Source organism: Ambystoma mexicanum, chromosome 7q (genome assembly GCF_040938575.1).
Source record: "Ambystoma mexicanum isolate Mex_15411 chromosome 7q, UKY_AmexF1_1, whole genome shotgun sequence".
Classification (NCBI taxonomy): Eukaryota; Metazoa; Chordata; class Amphibia; order Caudata; family Ambystomatidae; genus Ambystoma; species Ambystoma mexicanum.
Genome location: NC_090941.1, coordinates 73,949,524 through 73,969,071, shown reverse-complemented (window position 1 = coordinate 73,969,071; position 19,548 = coordinate 73,949,524).

The following is a 19,548-nucleotide window of genomic DNA, read 5'->3' as shown; positions in this document are numbered from 1 at the left end:
GTGCTTGCACGGCCTCCTCCTCCACCAAACCCCCCACCAACCTGGATGACTCCGTGCCATCTTCCCCTGTTGGGCCCTGTGGGGTCCCAGCTGCCCCTTCTGCTGCCGAGGAGTCCAACTCCAACCTCCGCCTCTTGGACCTCCCCCCGGCAGCTGCAGCCTGGGACGCGGCACCGGACTCCTCACTCCCCGACGAGATGACAACACGGGAGGGGAGCCGGGCCTTGCGTCTCCGGCTGGCGGTGGGATCCCCGCTGCTGTGCTCCACAGCACCTTCTCCGCCCTCTTCATCAGTTGATGCTGCAGACAGGGAGAAACAAAACACAGGCATCAGGGCACTGTACAATGGACACATACACACATGACAGTTGCACATGAGTCGCATTGGCAAACCTCAGACATGTCATCACAATCCCCAACACACATGTCATTACAACTCGCACACATGAGCCATACCACAGCCATATCGCAACTGCCACCACCATCCCTACACATACAACAGCATGAGCAGCCAAAGGTGAGCCAGACATCACATGCAACACAGGAAGTGCACCACACATGTACACACACCACCACACTTGCATGCATGTGTACACCTCTGCCAAGTGTCGCACTGTTCAGACGGGCATCCATGTCACATCTGCCAATCAGGCTTCCACATACCGCTGTCACATGCATCCATGTTACATCACTGTTGCACCCTTGTCATATACACACACATGCACATGTACACAGAGCTCATACATGCAGCCGAAAACAACATACATGCGTGACATCACGGACATGTCTACTTACATACACATTCATCCAAACATGTGTGCCCACACAACTGCATTTGGCATGCAAGCCTACACACACAAGCACCATCCATGTCTCACACATTACAGCCCTCGCATGTGTCAGCCCCACGGCCCTGTACACCCCCACCCATACTCGACCCCATACAAACAGATGTGCAACCTGCACACTACCGAATAATCACCACACGCACTGCTCACAATCAGGATGCATGTACACTCACCGCTCGACTCCAGACGGGTCTGCTTCTCTAGGCCCTGGACGTGGAGCGCTGGGGATATGCGTTCCAGGACCCTCATCTGTTCTTCCGACAAGTGGCCCCGGCGCCCCTTGGCATCCGCTGCCTTCAAGAGGCGCCGGGCCTTGTTCAGGGTCCTGGACCTGAAGTCCTCCCAGCGCTTCCTGATATGTTGTAAGTCGCGGACTGCCACCCCCTCCGCGTTGATGGCAGTCACGATGTTAGTCCAGATCCGAGTCCGTCCTTCCTTGTCGGCGCGGGAACTTCCGAAGAGGGCATCATACTGCCCCAGGACTTGCTCCACCAGGACACCAACTTCGGTGGCACTGAAGCTGGTGCCCCTCTGCCTCTCTGGCCGGGGGTTGTCAGTGGTCCCAGATGGTGTTTGCCCCGACATGACAACCCCAGAGGCAGGAGTGGGTGGGCAACTGGGTCCTGGGGCTGGGCTGTGGAGCGATGGAATCCCAGTCGGGAGTCTTCGGTTCCAGCAGGGGTGGTCACAGCAACAGCACCCGTGGCTGATGTGCAGGCAGCAAATGGCAGTGCACGTGGGCAGCAGGCAGTCAGGCAGCAGCAGATGGCAGGTGGGAGCGTGCTCGGGGCTCTGGGGGGCAGTAGTTCGGCCTTCTGGGCAGGAGCGTGGTCTTCCGTGTGCTTACGCGTGGCCAGCTTGATACGGAGTGATTTGGCACGTGAAAAATCCAACACGTCTGCGTGTAATTCGAGGAAAGGCCCTTAGCGCGTAAACGCGTCGCCAGCGTATGCGCGTCTATGAAGTCACGTGCACGTTGAATTGGGCACACGTTTGAAAATGTTGCGTGTGAAAAAAATGAAAGACACGTCCGAGTGTCAAAGCGTGTAATTGGTGGGAATGGGCCTAGCGCCTACACGCGGCAGTGACAAAGCGTGTAATTGGTGGAAATGGCCCTACACGCAGAAGTGACAAAGCGTGTAATTGGTGGAAATGGCCCTACACGCAGAAGTGACAAAGCGTGTAATTGGTGGAAATGGCCCTAGCGCGTACACGCCGCGTAAGTGACGCTGGATGTGTGGGCCTGTATAAAAGGTACGTGTAGAACACCATTTCCTTGTACGTGCTTTTCGTGGAGAGCGAGTGGGTGAATTCTGTACTTCTTGTCGTTTCACACGCGATTTACTTCACGGCGTTTCAAGTTCGTATTCCCTGTTACCTCTGACAGCTTTTTCTCTTTTTTCTCTTTTACTGGTTTACCTGGGCCTGTTCCCTCAAACAGTGTTCCCTTCTACTGTTGTCCTGTCTCCTCAGACAGCGTACAAATCTTCTTTTGGCGGAGGTGTTGCCAACCAAACGCGCTCCTTTTTCACGCTCTTTTACCTGGCAGACGGTGAGTCACGCACGTATCTAACATCTGTGCTTGCCCCGTGTGTAGCCTACCCCTTCAGAGGTCATTCTAGGCTGCGTGTGACACGCATACGTTCATTCTTGTGTTACTGGGTGCCACAGCGTAGTGCAGGTTTTTCTTTCTGCACACGTGGTCTAGGAGGGGTTGCGTGCACGTCATCACCCTTTTTTGGGGCTCCTGTGCGTAGCGTGACCCGTCATCTTTCCCCGGGGGTTACATTCAGCCTTGCTAGAGCACTAGGGTACAATTACCATCTGGTACCCAACCCCTTTGACCCCCAATTGCCCAGGACAATAGTTTACAGCCACTCCCATACGCACATTAACATCAGTGCCATGGCTGGGAGGCGAGGATTCCGTAAGGGTGGCAAAGGTGGAAGAGCCACAAGTGGTGGCCGTGGTGGATCCGGTAGGGGACGTGGTCGTTACTTGCAGGGTGAGCCTGTCCCCCCATGTGTGGAGGACCAGTCAAGGGCACCCATAATCCCCCCCCCTCCCGTTGAGGCTGATGTGGCTGACACCATCCATGCTCAGCCCTTGTTGGACCAGCCCATTGTGGCACAAGACCTGGCTGACTCCATGGCTGACTTCCAGGTCAGCAGGCCTATGACACGTGCGCTGGTGCACGTTGATGTCATCATGCCACGTGCATCTGGGGCAGCAAGGTCATCTGCTGCCCCAAGTAGGCAGGGCGGAGAGGCTGCAGGGGCAGCTGCGGCTCCATCCACCCCAGCTCTCACACACCCAGCCAGGACAATGTCGGTCCTAGTCCATCCTGCTGACATTCCCCCTGACACCATTACACTTGAGCCAATGCCTGCACCAACTCCCATGCTGAGCGTGCAATCCCACACTCCTGATACAGAGTCCACCAGGGCTCCTGCCCCTAGTGTCCAGAGCGGCGCAGGACACTCAGGATCACCACCACCTTCCAAGCGGAAGAGGAAGAGTGCTCGTCCGGCACAGGCTGATGCCCCAGACACGGCTACACAGTGCGGCCCGTCAAGGAAGCCCAGCTTCATGGATGACGAACTGAATGCACTTGTCGAGTATGTGTCCGCACATGATAACGAGATGGTCATTGTTGCAGGATACAAGACCACACCTGCACAACGCCAGGCACACTGGCAGACCGTTGCGGACATCGTAAGTGCCCTTGGAATCGTGAGGCGCACAGCCAATGATTGCTATAAGCGCTGGAATGACCTAAAGCGCAGGGCAAAGAGTAAGCTGGCCTCAAGTCATGCCGCAACTCTAGTGACTGGAGGTGGGTCTCCAGTAGTAGACATGGAACTCACTCCACATGAGTCAGTCGCTGGGACCTACGTCACGGAGGAACAGATCCAAGGCGTGGGAGATCTGCCTGATTACGAGGCATTGTCCGGTGAGTGCACATGCATGTGTGTGTCATCCATGTGCATGGTGTGTGTGTGAGGGCTTCTGTTTGTGTGCCAGGTGAGAGTGTGTGCGCCTGAGTCGTATGGGTCAGCCATGTGCTTCATGCAATACATCCTGCGCAGCTGCATTTGGCCATAGCAGTATCCCTTCTGCCAACAGTAGACATCTAGCCCAACTGCACGCCAGTTGCCCTTGAAGTGTCACCTTGCCACAACATTGTTGCTTATTTTTCACTGTTCATTCAGTCAGATTGTTTGCATTCCACCACTTTTACTAGGCATTTTGCAGTCCTCTAGTCACATGTCTGACATGGCTATGGTAAAGTGGAGTGACTTTGTTACCTGGATATCATTTGTTCACACATGTCCCTGTGCAATTGGACCATTTTGGACTGGCAGCTCCAGGTGAAAAATCTGACCTGTTTGAATTAGAAAAGCTATTAAATGCGGGAGCTGGACTGAATGAATAGGTGCTGCCCTCCTCTCCATCTTCACTCAATAGCAATGGTACATGCCATCTGTGTGATGGCATGTGTGTTTCACCTGGCAATCACAGGCCAATGTGTGATGCCACTGCCAGGCAGCATGCAGAAAATGTGTTCATCTTCCATCTTGGTGTCATCAGTGTGTGCCATTTGCCTGCCCTTCATATGCAGTGAGGGTGCATGCATGGGAGAGTTTTAGTCATGTGGGACATGTGTCAATCAAGTACTGGTTCTCTTGCTTCTCAGCCCTCATTGTGTGCCATGGTGCTAATGCCTGGTTCCATTTCTTTGTTTTTATGTCTTTGCAGGGGAAGACGCACCTGATACTGCTGGGGTTGTGGAGATGGTGTAGACCCAGGAGGGGTCCGAGGGCCGACCAACCACCAGTGAGGGACGTGGTGTGGTGGTGGGTGAGAACCCACAAGTGCTGCAGGTCGTGCTCTCAAGGGGTGTCTCTGGCTGCACCTCCCCCGAGCTGTACTCAGGTGTTGATTCGGATGATGAGACCTACGTACCGTCGCAGCTGAGTGTTCCAGGGAGGGATTCTGTTCTGTCCCACCCACCTGCACCAGGGTCAGAACCCTCAATGGGGATGTCAGTGTTGGCAGCTACGCCTTTGGTGGTTACGGATGCAGGGTCACACTCCGTGACATCTGATCCTGTTTCTGGGCCAGCAGATCAGAGGGGGAATGCAGTCCTGCAGCCTCAGGCAGTGCCGGCACAGCAAGGCGCAGTTCGCCTTGCCCCAGACAGGTGTGGTGCCCGCCGACGTGGTGGCCGTACGCCACCTGGCAATACCGCATGGGAGCAATCCATTTACGGTATGGCAACCCAACAGGCAGCATCATCCGAGATGATGGCTCAGGCCATGGATAGGGTGGCCACTTCCATTGTCCCCCCTGAAAGGCTGATGGAGCGACTACAGCAGGCAACCGACTCCATCTGCCAGTCACACAGGGAGGACATGTTGGCGTCCAACAGGGACAGGCGGGTGGCACTGGCGACTCTGCAGGAGGCCATCTCCATAGAGTCCCAGGGCCACAGGGAAGCCCTGAGGCAGGAGCTCCTTCACCTCAGGACGACTCTTGTTGAGCTTGAGGCTTCAACACACCAAAGGACAGAACAGCAGCTGGAGCGTCTCACCCGTACGCTCTCAGCTGAGATGCAGGCAACGAGGGCGGAGGTCCGGGCATCCCGTGAGTTGTTGCATGGGGACCTCCGCACACTCATCCTCCAGAACGAGACCTACCACACCCGCATGCTTGCAGCCATGGAGGAGCAGACTAGGGCCTTGCGTGGGCTGCCTCCCATAGTGCAGCCACCTCCGGATGCAGCTGCACAGGGTGATAATAGCGACAGCAGTGATACTCCCACAATAGGGTAGCCGTGTGGTCCATGAGCCCATGGAGGTGTTTTTTTTTCCCAGGATCCACACAGGTGGGTTTTGGTGTGCACCCTGTCCTCGGACCTCCTGGGTGGCCTCCCCAACCCCCCCCGGGCCCATCAATGGCCATTTTTTATTTTTTTTTATTTTTATTTTTATTTTTATTTTTATTTTAATTTTTAATTATTTTTTTCCCAATTTTTTTGGGACAATTTGTTGCCTGTGGGCATACGCTGCATTGTGGCTGGGCACATGCAGGCTTGTCATGTATTTGGTTCAGATGCTTGGGTTTCAGTCACACACACCCCTCCTGCTTCCCGTTTCCATGGGCTTGCAAAGGGTGTGCCCAAGTGACATTGACGTACATGGTGACATTGGACTCCCACTACATGTGTGGGTAGTCTAGTCAATACTGTGTATACATTCCTAGTGCATATTGCTGTTGTGTTGTACACTGCATGTTGCATTGATGTGTAACTCATCATCTGTGTCTACCTCCCAATTTGCAGGTCCCTTCCTCATGTCTACACAAGGCCCTCTAGTTTGGAGATGGGGTCCATGTTGGCAGTAGTGCACCTACAACTCTACATGGCGCCAACACTGCACAGTTGGTAGTGGTGGGAGTGCAGGCATTTCCAGGTGGTGAGACTACTAATTTATTACATTTGTGATGTCATGTTAATGGTAGTACCTGCTCAAGTTTGTTGTTGGTCCTGCATTACTGTGAGCATTTCAGGTGTTGCAAGTTTCAATTAGGGACACTGTACATTGTGACACTAGTGTCATGTTGTGGGGATTACTTTGTTTACCTGCAAATAGCATGACATGGCACGGTGTGTCGTGTGGCGGTGCTGGGGATGGGTTGGCTGACATGGCACTGTCCTCTTGTTGCATTTTGCAAGTGGGTATTCATTTTAGCTGCTTGAATGTGTTTCTTCACAAAACTGCATTGGTGGTGTCTGTGTGGGTAGGGATGCACACATTGTAACACTTCCAGGTGAACAATCTCAGGCTGATATGGTTTTCACGGTTGATTCTCCAGACATTCAGGATCAGTGTCAGGTTGAGTCATCATTGATTGTCAGATGGAATGTGCCAGGGCAGTGTGCACTCCACAGGGGTGTGATTTCTATGTGAAGTAATTAGCCACTAGCTGTGTACGGGCTGCCTCCCCCCGTGCCCTTTCCCCTCCCATGCGCAGCGGCTGTGCATGTGGTTGGGGATGTGGGGCCACCACCATGTCCACGGCCAGGCCACGGCGTGTTGCAACGTTGTGCAGGACACATGCTGCCACTATGATCCTGCACACTACTGGGGGAGCGTACAACAGCTGCCCGCCAGAACGGTCAAGGGAGCGAAAGCGTGACTTTAGCACTCCGAATGTGCGCTCCACTATGCCCCGGGTTGTAATGTGGGCTGTGTTATATCTTACCTGGGGTGGCGTGGTGGGGTTCCGAATTGGCGTCATCATGTGGGGGCTGAGAGGGTAGGCACTGTCCCCTGTGGAGGTGGTGATTGGTATCATTGGTGGGGTTGTGACCTTGCTCAGTATCTGACATGCATGCATGTGCAGTGGCATTCATACTCACCAAGCAGCCATGTATCGCCATGCCGCCCAGCTTCTAGGTCCCGGCTTAGGGTGGACATTCGGTAAATGAAGCTGTCGTGGGTGGACCCGGGATAGTTGGCATATACTGAGGTGATGATTCCCTTGGCATTACATACTACCTGCACGTTGATGGAATGCCAGTGCTTGCGGTTCCTATAGATGTGCTCTGATGCCCTGGGGGGACATAGAGCCACATGGGTGCAGTCGATGGCACCTAGCACTTTGGGGAATCGTGCCACACCGTAAAAATCCAGGGCGGCAGCATGCCTTTCTACAGGTGTTCTGGGCAGGTATATGTGCCTGCGGACTAATGGGCGTGCAGTGATGATGTTCAAGACCTGGTGTAGGCAGCGTGACTGCGTGGCCTGTGACACCCCACCCACTATGGCACTTGTCCGCTGAAATGATCCAGTGGCTAAGAAGTGCAGTACATTGAGGACCTTCTCCAGGGGGCTGAGTGCTTGGGAGCACAGGGTGGGTGATGTGAGGTCATCCTCCCACTCACTCACCAGGTCCAGTATTATGTGTGGTGGAAACTGTACCTCCCATACACCTGGTCATCAGGCATCCCGAAAAGGCTGGTTCTGGGTGTGAATATTCTGGCCCTGACTATCCTCCTCCTCCTCCTTTGGTAGCCCACGCCCACTGCTGCTAGGAACGGTATGTTCATCCTGGGTCTGAGCTTGTTATTTTGTTAGCGCGCAAATTTATGCGTTGCGCGTGTTGTAGGCGAGCGTGTGACCCGGGCACCCCTGAAATCCAGTACCCAGGGCAATAGCGTGTGGAAATTCCCGCGCACCCCGGGATACAGGTGCGCTGACGTACTTGCGTGTGTAAGTGCCCGCGCACCCCTGATATACACGTACATAGGCCAATCGCGTGTACGCGCACTTTTGTCCAATTACACGCGATGACACTCTGACGTGCAGTCTTTCCACGTGTGCTCTGTCATCACGTGCTGTGTGGGAAACACCCGTGCGGGTCACGTCACAGATGCGCTTACGCGCTGAGGGCCTTTGGTCCAATAGAATCGCGTATGCGTGCTGACGCGCTTACGCGCTAAGGGCCTTTCCTCGAATTTCACGCTGACGTGCAGGATTTTCACTTGCCAAATCACTCCGTATCAAGCTGGCCACGTGAAAACACACGGAAGACCACGCTCCTGCCCAGAAGGCCGAATTACTGCCCCCCAGTGCCCCGAGCAGCCTCCCACGTGCCATCTGCTGCTGCCTGCCTGCCTGCCTGCTGCCACCGTGCCCTGCCATTTGGTGCCTGCACATCAGCCATCTGCAGGGGTCCAGTTGCTGTGTCTACCCCTGCTGGAACTGAAGACTCCCGACTGGGATTACATCGCTCCACAGCCCAGCCCCAGGACCCAGTTGCCCACCCACACCTGCCTCTGGGGTTGCCATGTCGGGCACTTCCACATCTGGCACCAGTGGCAACCCCAGGCCAGAGGGGCAGAGGGGCACCAGCTTCACTGCCACCGAAGTTGGTGTCCTGGTGGAGCATGTCCTGGGGCAGTATGATGCCCTCTTTGGATCGTCCCGCGCCAGCAAGGAAGGACGGGAGAGGATCTGGGCCGACTGTGTGGTTGCCATCAACGCGGAGGGGGTGGCAACCCGCGACGTCCAGAAGATCAAGAAGCGCTGGGAGGACTTGAGGTCCAGGACCCTCGTGAAGGCCCGGCGCCTCGTGGAGGGGGGCCGGGGCCGCATGAGTTCCATCCAGATGAGGGTCCTGGAACGCGTACGCCCAGCGCTCCACACCCAGATCCTTGAGAGGGAGACCCATCTGGAGTTGAGCGGTAAGTGTCCAAGCATTGCTGTGTGAGACAGGGCATGTTGCGGTGTGCTGGTTCTCTGATACTTGCCTGTATGTGTGACATAGGCCATGTATGCATGTATGTGTGCAGGGACATCATGGTAATGCATGTGCGACCAGTGATGTGTGAACCACATGGTTGTTGCATGTGTTTAAATGCCACATGGGGAGCCCTATGCAGATTTTAGACATGAGAGCATGCCAGTCTCTGTTCCTGGACATGGGTAGGGGTGAGGGATGGGTGCTGATGGCAGGTACATACATGGTAGCCATGTCTGTGTGCCTGACCTGCGTGTCTGTGACTTGTGCATGCCATGGATGCATGACACATGTGTGTGACAATGCACAGATTCACTGATGCAGCCTAGTTACCCTTGTATCCGCTGTGTTTGGGGTGTATGGGGCCAGATGGATGTGACTGAGGTGAAGTGTGTGCATGTGATAGGCATGACCCATGATGCATGTGAGTTCCATATCATTGTATGTTTCAAGAGTCCATTGGACATGTATGGAAATGTCCATGGCATGCACCATGCCTGTTACTGTGTGTGTTTTGCCTGGACTGACCCATGTGTTGTGGAGGGACATGATGGAAGTGTACTTTGACAGTGGTACTCATCTGCTATTGCTTCCTGTCTAGGGGACCATTGTACAGTACCCTGATGCTTGTGTTCTTTGTCTCCCTCTACGCAGCGGCTAGTGAAGAAGAGGGCGGAGACGGCGCTGTAGAGCAAGGCGGCGGGGATGCCCCCACGGCTGCAGCGGAAGGGGTGGGTGAGCCCCCACAGGGGCCTGCTACGGTGGAAGACGGTGAGGAGCCATCCCGGTTGGTGGTTTCCACAGAGGAGGAGGAGGCCGCCACAGGGGCACACATGGGGCCTGGTGGGGGCATCCCTGCTGGTGCAAGTGGTGCAAACCAGGGCCAGGGGCAGGAGGCAGCACAGGTCACCGTGGAGGGGCCTGTGCATGTCGCTGTCCCTGACCCTGTGAGTGCACCACCATGCACCAGCAGGGTTGCCCCGTCCCAGGCCCGTCCGCAGGTAGAGGGGATGTCCATGTCACCTGACTCCCCTCCACCTGCGGACGAGGGGACCCTTGTCCGTATGGAGAAGGTCCTGATTGGGGTTGCGATGCGCACGGGTGCAATTCGTGATGACGTGCGTGCTTCCCGGGAGGAGCACGCACATCATCACGAAGAGCACCGTGCCGACGTGGCCCAATTGGGATCTTCCATGTTCGGGGTTTTCCTGCATGTGTCGGCCAATCTGGCGGCCCTCTCCTCCTCTGTGGAGGCTATACGCCAGTCGTTCTCCTTGCCGTCTTCCGGCCCAGATGCCACCAGGGCCCCCTGTGGACCTGCCCTGACCTATGCAGTCAGCTCGGTGGGGATCCCATCCCTGCCACAGTCGGGAGTCGGAGGTCAAGCAGGGGTGGACACCACAGCAACTGTACCCCAGCAGATGGAGGATGTGCCGGCATCATCAGGCAGGGCACGTGCACGACGGCGTCGGTGGATTCCATCAGCCTGGATGCCGTCGTGCTGGCAGAGGCAGTTGTGTCGGAGGCAGCAGCAGAGTCAACGTGGGAGGCATCATGGCTCGGGGCCATCAACATCGGAGGGGCAGGCATCGGCCGGAGGGCAGGAGGACCCAGGACAGGAAGTGTCTTCCGTGTGGCTGCGGTTGGGCCAGCAGATAGGTGCGGAGCGGCGGCGGGCGGAAGAGGAGCGGCTCACGATGGTCAAGGCAGAGAACTCCATGCGGAGGGCCCTGAGGCGGGCCGAGTGCCTCGAGGCAATCCGCAGGGGGTTGGAGGAGCAGATGGCGTCGTCCTTGCGGACCCTCGGGGCCATGGAACAGGACCGCCTATGGGACATAGACGGGGAGTTTGATGATGCCCTGGCCCGGAACACTACGGAGTGAGCCGCTGGACTTGCTTGCCGCCTTTGTATATAGTTCTTTAGTTTTAGGTTTCATTTGTTTATTCTTATGATTTGGAGTCGACGGACACAGCTCCACTTTTTGTATATAGTTGCATTTTTGTTAGGGTTTTTTGTAGGTTTCCTTTGTTCAGTTGGGCTCATGGACCCTTGGATATTTTGTACATAGTTCTTCATTGGATTGTTTTATTTTTTAATTTTATTTTTTCTTCTCCATGGAGCAATGGTGTTTGGATTTCATTTTTTTTCTGTCGGATTGATTGCATTTTTAATGTGACTTTGAAGTACATTTTTTTTGGATTTGGTGTTTTTCATTTTTTGGGACGGACATGCACCTTTTCTTTTTTTCATTGGCATTGTAGTTTGTTTCATTTCATTTGCATTCATATTTTTTTAATACATTTTTGTTTTCATACTTCACTGTGTGGTATCACCTCATTGGTTTCATGCATGTCATGTTGGGTGTTTTCAAATTCATTTGCAACCATTGTGTGTGACAGACATGGGTTCATTTGCTTTATGTACGTTGGGGGTGTAACATGTAATTTTCATTTCCATGTGGGTGAATGGGTTACTTGGTAGGGCCTTTTGGCTGTGGAGGCTGACCATTACGCACATGGTTGGTGATTGTGAGGACCTGGGTGCAGGGGGACATGGGTGGGGGCCTGGTGGAGGCTGCCCCTGGTGGCTGGGGGGTGGGGGTGGTGGGAGACATGGGTGGGGGCCTGGTGGAGGGTGCCCCTGGATGCTGGGGGGTGGGGGTGCAGGGGGACATGAGTGGGGGCCTGGTGGAGGGTGCCCCTGCACTGCTGGGGGGTGGGGTTGATAGGGGACATGAGTGGGGGCCTGGTGGGGGCTGGCCATGGTGGCTGGTGGGTGGGGGTGGTGGTAGACATGGGTGGGGGCCTGGTGGAGGCTGCCCCTGGTGGCTGGGGGGTGGGGGTGGTGGGAGACATGAGTGGGGGCCTGGTGGAGGGTGCCCCTGCACTGCTGGGGGGTGGGGGTGGTGGTAGACATGAGTGGGGGCCTGGTGGAGGCTGCCCCTGGTGGCTGGGGGGTGGGGGTGGTGGTAGACATGAGTGGGGGCCTGGTGGAGGCTAGCCCTGCACTGCTGGGGGTTGGGGGTGGTGGGAGACATGAGTGGGGGCCTGGTGGAGGGTGCCCCTGCACTGCTGGGGGGTGGGGGTGGTGGTAGACATGAGTGGGGGCCTGGTGGAGGCTGCCCCTGGTGGCTGGGGGTGGGGGTGGTGGGAGACATGAGTGGGGGCCTGGTGGAGGCTGCCCCTGCACTGCTGGGGGGTGGGGGTGGTGGGAGACATGAGTGGGGGCCTGGTGGAGGGTGCCCCTGGATGCTGGGGGGAGGGGGTGCAGGGGGACATGAGTGGGGGCCTGGTGGGGGCTGCCCCTGGTGGCTGGGGGGTGGGGGTGGTGGGAGACATGAGTGGGGGCCTGGTGGGGGTTGCCCCTGCACTGCTGGGGGGTGGGGTGGTGGGAGACATGAGTGGGGGCCTGGTGGAGGGTGCCCCTGGATGCTGGGGGGTGGGGGGGGGTGTTAGACATGAGTGGGGGCCTGGTGGGGGCTGCCCATGGTGGCTGGGGGGTGGGGGTGGGTGGGAGACATGAGTGGGGGCCTGGTGGGGGCTGCCCATGGTGGCTGGGGGGTGGGGGTGATAGGGGACATGTGTGGGGGCCTGGTGGAGGCTGCCCCTGGTGGCTGGGGGGTGCGGGTGATAGGGGACATGAGTGGGGGCCTGGTGGAGGCTGCCCCTGGTGGCTGGGGGGTGGGGGTGGTGGGAGACATGAGTGGGGGCCTGGTGGAGGGTGCCCCTGGATGCTGGGGGGTGGGGGTGGTGGGAGACATGGGTGGGGGCCTGGTGGAGGGTGCCCCTGGATGCTGGGGGGTGGAGGGGTGGTAGACATGAGTGGGGGCCTGGTGGAGGGTGCCCCTGCACTGCTGGGGGGTGGGGGTGGTGGGAGACATGGATGGGGGCCTGGTGGAGGGTGCCCCTGGTGGCTGGGGGGTGGGGGTGGTGGGAGACATGAGTGGGGGCCTGGTGGAGGCTGCCCCTGCACTGCTGGGGGGTGGGGGTGGTGGGAGACATGAGTGGGGGCCTGCTGGAGGGTGCCCCTGGATGCTGGGGGGTGGGGGTGGTGGGAGACATGAGTGGGGGCCTGGTGGAGGCTGCCCCTGCACTGCTGGGGGGTGGGGGTGGTGGGAGACATGAGTGGGGGCCTGGTGGAGGGTGCCCCTGGATGCTGGGGGGTGGGGGTGGTGGGAGACATGAGTGGGGGCCTGGTGGAGGCTGCCCCTGCACTGCTGGGGGGTGGGGGTGGTGGGAGACAAGAGTGGGGGCCTGGTGGAGGCTGCCCCTGGATGCTGGGGGGTGGGGGTGGTGGGAGACATGCGTGGGGGCCTGGTGGAGGGTGCCCCTGCACTGCTGGGGGGTGGGGGTGGTGGTAGACATGAGTGGGGGCCTGGTGGAGGCTGCCCCTGGTGGCTGGGGGGTGGGGGTGGTGGGAGACATGAGTGGGGGCCTGGTGGAGGGTGCCCCTGGTGGCTGGGGGGTGGGGGTGGTGGTAGACATGAGTGGGGGCCTGGTGGAGGCTGCCCCTGCACTGCTGGGGGGTGGGGGTGGTGGGAGACATGAGTGGGGGCCTGGTGGAGGGTGCCCCTGCACTGCTGGGGGGTGGGGGTGGTGGGAGACATGGGTGGGGGCCTGGTGGAGGCTGCCCCTGGTGGCGGGGGGGTGGGGGTGATAGGGGCCATGAGTGGGGGCCTGGTGGAGGGTGCCCCTGGATGCTGGGGGGTGGGGATGCAGGGGGACATGAGTAGGGGCCTGGTGGAGGGTGCCCCTGCACTGCTGGGGGGTGGGGGTGGTGGGAGACATGAGTGGGGGCCTGGTGGAGGCTGCCCCTGGTGGCGGTGGGGGGTGGGGGTGATAGGGGCCATGAGTGGGGGCCTGGTGGAGGGTGCCCCTGGATGCTGGGGGGTGGGGGTGCAGGGGGACATGAGTGGGGGCCTGGTGGAGGGTGCCCCTGCACTGCTGGGGGGTGGGGGTGATAGGGGACATGAGTGGGGGCCTGGTGGGGGCTGCCCATGGTGGCTGGGGGGTGGTGGTGGGTGGGAGACATGAGTGGGGGCCTGGTGGGGGCTGCCCCTGGTGGCTGGGGGGTGGGGGTGGTGGTAGACATGAGTGGGGGCCTGGTGGAGGCTGCCCCTGCACTGCTGGGGGGTGGGGGGGTGGGAGACATGAGTGGGGGCCTGGTGGAGGGTACCCCTGCACTGCTGGGGGGTGGGGGTGGTGGGAGACATGGGTCGGGGCCTGGTGGAGGCTGCCCCTGGTGGCGGGGGGGTGGGGGTGATAGGGGCCTTGAGTGGGGGCCTGGTGGAGGGTGCCCCTGGATGCTGGGGGGTGGGGGTGCAGGGGGACATGAGTGTGGGCCTGGTGGAGGGTGCCCCTGCACTGCTGGGGGATGGGGGTGATAGGGGACATGAGTGGGGGTCTGGTGGGGGCTGCCCATGGTGGCTGGGGGGTGGGGGTGGGTGGGAGACATGAGTGGGGGCCTGGTGGGGGCTGCCCATGGTGGCTGGGGGGTGGGGGTGGTGGGAGACATGAGTGGGGGCCTGGTGGAGGGTGCCCCTGGATGCTGGGGGGTGGGGGTGCTGGGTGACATGAGCAGGTGTGCAGGGTACTCCCCTGTGGTGTGTGCTGCCTGCAGGGGCCGTGGAGGGTGTACAGGGAATACCTGGGAGCACACAGCCAAATAGCATGTAGAATTTCCTGCGTACCCCTGTCATACACGTGCCCAGCCAAATCGCGTGTGGAACTTCCCGCGCACCCCTGAAATCCACGTACCCTGACAAATCGCGTGTGGAACTTCCCGCGCACCCCTGAAATCCACGTGCCCGGCCAATCGCGTGTGGTACTTCCCGCGCACCCCTGAAATCCACGTACACGGCCAAATCGTGTGTGGAACTTCCCACGCACCACTGAAATCCACGTACCCTGACAAATCGCGTGTGGAACTTCCCGCGCACCCCTGAAATCCACGTACCCGGCCAAATCGCGTGTGGAACTTCCCGCGCACCCCTGAAATCCACGTACACGGCCAAATCGCGTGTGGAACTTCCCGCGCACCCCTGAAATCCACGTACCCTGACAAATCGCGTGTGGAACTTCCCGCGCACCCCTGAAATCCACGTACCCGGTCACATCGCGTGTGGTACTTCCCGCGCACCCCTGAAATCCACGTACACGGCCAAATCGCGTGTGGAACTTCCCGCGAACCACTGAAATCCACGTACCCTGACAAATCGCGTGTGGAACTTCCCGCGCACCCCTGAAATCCACGTACCCGGCCAAAACGCGTGTGGAACTTCCCGTGCACCCCTGAAATCCACGTACACGGCCAAATCGCGTGTGGAACTTCCCGCGGACCCCTGTAATCCACGTACCCTGACAAATCGCGTGTGGAACTTCCCGCAAACCCCTGGAATTCACATGCCCTGCCAATTCGCGTGTGAGACTTCCCACGCACCCCGGTATACACGCACACGTATTTTTGTCAGCGGGTGTCCGTGTTTGTGGGTACCCCTTTGAACGTCATTTGTCCTGGAGGGCCACAGTATGGGACATTCATCATGGCAGTATATAGGTGCTATTTTTTGGCGCACCTTTTGGCGCACATTTATTACAGGCGCAGAGACGCTACCGCCTGCTTTCTTGTGGCGGTCGTGTTTGTGCCTGTGCGCTGGTTTGAGCGTGCGTTTTTTTGCCCTATTCTATTCCATGAATACGTGTTGTAGGCGAGCGTGTGGGCGTTCCGCGCACTTGTACCCTGTACTTTCCCCGTGACGCCCACATTTTGGCAAGTTGTTCCCCATTCCGAGTGTTACGCCCCGTGTTCCGCCTACTTTTGTTGCGTGCGCCGCGCTATGTGCGATTTTCGCTGTGGCCTGTGCGATTTTCGCTGTGACCTGGCCCACGCAGTTATATGGCCTGTGCGCCAACGTGCACCGCGCACTTTTTTATCGCACATCCGATGGTTTTCTCGCGCACGGCCTTCCATGAATCGATGTGCGCTGCTTTTCGTGCGATTTTCGCACTTGCACTGCGATTTTCGCTATTCCACTGCGATTCGCACGTTTTTGGCCATTTGCGCCGCGCTAATTATTCCATGAATCAGCCTGTAAATCTGTCCTGATGCAGAGAAGATGTTTTAAAGTAATCTTGTTTCAATTACATTTCTAGAGTAAACTCATCACATTATGTAGTCATTCCTGCCAAATAAGCCACATTGTCTGTTGGCCCATAAAGATAACCAACAATTAGTTGTGCCCTTCTCGCTACATAGTGGATCATTGCTATTATATTAAAACGAGACAACTATCATCCTGTATGTTAGAACAACACTTACCCAGGTAGTAGAAATATAAGGCGCATCAAGTAGCTCATTATTCAAACGCGCCAGCCATACATCTATCTAAAATGGTCTTCATTAATACATAATGCTTACCGTGATGGGATGATGTAATCGCGTACATCATGTCAGCCCCCAAAAGACGTTTGTTCGCCTACTGCTGTTTGTGAAGGATTAAACAATATGCCATTCTTGCACGGAGTCACTATATCTTTCACTGAAGAAGATGACAGCCATGTCATGATGGCGGCTGTCTTATGGGGATTCATTTCAATACTATGGTAAGATAGGATAAATCCAAGATAAGGAACCAATGTTTCTTTAAAGAAGCACTTTTCTGGTTTGGCCAAGAGATGATGATTACGCTGTCTAAGGAGTATCCCCTGAAGATGTTGTTGATGGTGTTGTTGGGATGAAGAATATACAAGAATGTCATCCACATACACAGTAACTGAATGGAACAGTAGGTCAGCAAATAACCAATCCATGAATCTTTGGAATATGAGAACTGCAGTGAATATTCCAAAGGGCATAACCTGATATTTGTGGTGTACATATGGGGTTTTAAATGATGTCTTCTATTCATTACCTTTCTGTATGCGAAGGAGATGATTAGCTCCCCAGAGATCCAATGTTGTGAAGAGTGATGTCCCTTGAACTGCTTCTAGGATGACATTTATTAGCAGCATGGGCTAGCTACCCTTGATTGTGACTCGGTTAAGAGTGCAGTAATCAACGGAGGGCAGAAGTTCTTTAATGTCATTTTTTGGCACCAAGAAAAGAGACGTACCAGCTGAAGAATTATATTCCAAATGAGTCCGTTGTGTAAAGTATTCTCTAGATTTTCTTTCAAAGTTTTCTTTTCTGGTATTGAAAGAGTGTACATGCAACCAAAAGGAACTGAGGCTTCCAGGACTAGATCGATAGAACAATCCTCTGGCCTATGCAGGGGTGGTTCTCTTGAAAACTTGTCTTCAAAGACATCCAGAAATTCATGATAAGCAGAAGGAACACAGCTGATTTCGTGAATAGCAGTGTTTTGAAAAGTTGGTTCGTGGATAAAGGTGACATTTAGTTGATCAGATGGAGTGTTGACATAACAATGTTTGGTGCAGGTTTCTGAGTTAAAATGGACTATGTTGGTAGACCAGTCGGTTTGAGGGTTATGTTTGTGAAGCCAGGAAATACCCAATATAAATGAGAAATGTGCAGCACACATCGAATCAAAAGATAGAACTTCCTGATGATTATCTTTCATCTTAGATATCTGAATGGTTCTTTAAGTAATGGGTTCTGAGCTTTAATGTCATGCATCGACTCCTTTAACAGGTTGGCAGTCTTCCCTGTCTTCCTTTGGAATCTGTTTGTTTTCAACCTGAAAGGTATCAATAAACACCCCAGCTGGTCCACTATCCAGTAGTGCAAGAGCTTCAAGGGGAGGTCTGCCTTCAAAAGCAAATGAAACATGAAGAACCATCAATCGATTATCCAGAGCATCGGATTAGAGATTTTGAACATTGGATAGACTGGACGAGAAACCCTAAATCATCGTCCCTTCTAAGACCGTGGTCTGGCATTTCCCTGTTTCCTTGGGGAACTTCAGGACAATCTCATAAACAATGACATTTAACACCACAGTAGAGACATAGGCCTTGATCCCTTCCTCGTTGTTTCTCAGCAGATGTAAGAGGACCATAGGCTGCACCAATCTGCATAGGTTTGTCGTTGGTAGGTGGTTCTTTTATAGATGGTAAAGAAGTGTGTTGTGTTACTTATCTGTTTCCTCAGTTCCTTCTTTTTCGTCTTTTCATTCTGTTTTATGGCATTCTATCTGTAGTACAATAGAGATTAAGTCATTAGAGGTAGAAGGTTGAGGTACAAGTGCCAGTTCATCCTTTATATCATCTGCCAGTCCTCTTTTGAAGATTGCGTACTGTGCTGTCTCTGGCCAACGAGCTTCGGCAGCAATCTTTTTAAATGAGGTTATATAACCAAGTACGTCTGAGTTGCCCTGATGGATGTCAAGGAGGGATTCATAAGCAGAGTAGGCTTATTTAGGGCACGCAAACATATCTTTCAAGGCCTGAATAAAGGTAGCATGATCTGCCAAAAGCGGACTGGCTGCTATAACTAATAGCATAGCTCATGCCAAGACATTTCCGGTCATATTAGAAACCATGAAACTGATTTATGTTCGGTCAGTGGCAAAAGCAAAACAAGAAATGCACAGTATAGGAATCCAGACATTTGCACAAATGTTTGGGTGATCCATCAAATTTGCCACAGGCCAAACCTCCTCTGGGAAAGACCACGATTTGTAAATCCCTAGCAGTCATAATTTATCTTAGAGTGGCATTTTCAACCTTCAGGATTTTTACTTCAGCTGTTAGTCCTTGAACTGCATTAGCAATTTCCTGTATTTGCTCCGTATGGATACATATTGTGGGGTGTTGCAAACTTTCCCCTTGTGGTTGTTAGTCGTCTTCTTTAAAAAGTTCCTTTTGGGTGTTCTTGGTCTTCTTAAGTCTCCCTCCAAGACGTTTACTGAAGAGATACCGTCTATTCCTTCCAGATGCCTTAGTGTCTGCCTGCTAAACAGGTCAGAACACCCAGAGGTCTGAGGGGACAAAACCTTGCAGGGGAAAAGCCAATTAAGGCAAAAAAAAACAAAGGCGTTTGGAGGAGTGGAGGCCATTGTGAAGATGGTCCCAAAGATGGAAAGGAGATTCAGTAGATGGAAGGTAATCCAACATATTAATCATCCAACTGGGAATACTGATTAAAAAAAGGTTGATGCAGCAAGGCTAGCACTGTAACCAGGACCGGAACAGTAGCAGGGCAGCAAAGAAGGGTACAGGGTGAAAACAGGCAGAAGCAAAAAGGAAAGAAATTGCAAGGAAGGGCAAAGAAAAGGTTCACAAGTGTCTTACCTGGTGAGAAAGAAACAGAGGGCTGCAACGCGCAGTGCCGTTCATCCTGAAGGACTAAATAGGACACAAGCAACTGTGATCGCCATCTTGGAAAAAGACTAGACCTGCAATTTCAGTGCTGGTCTAGCGTAATGGCACTCGC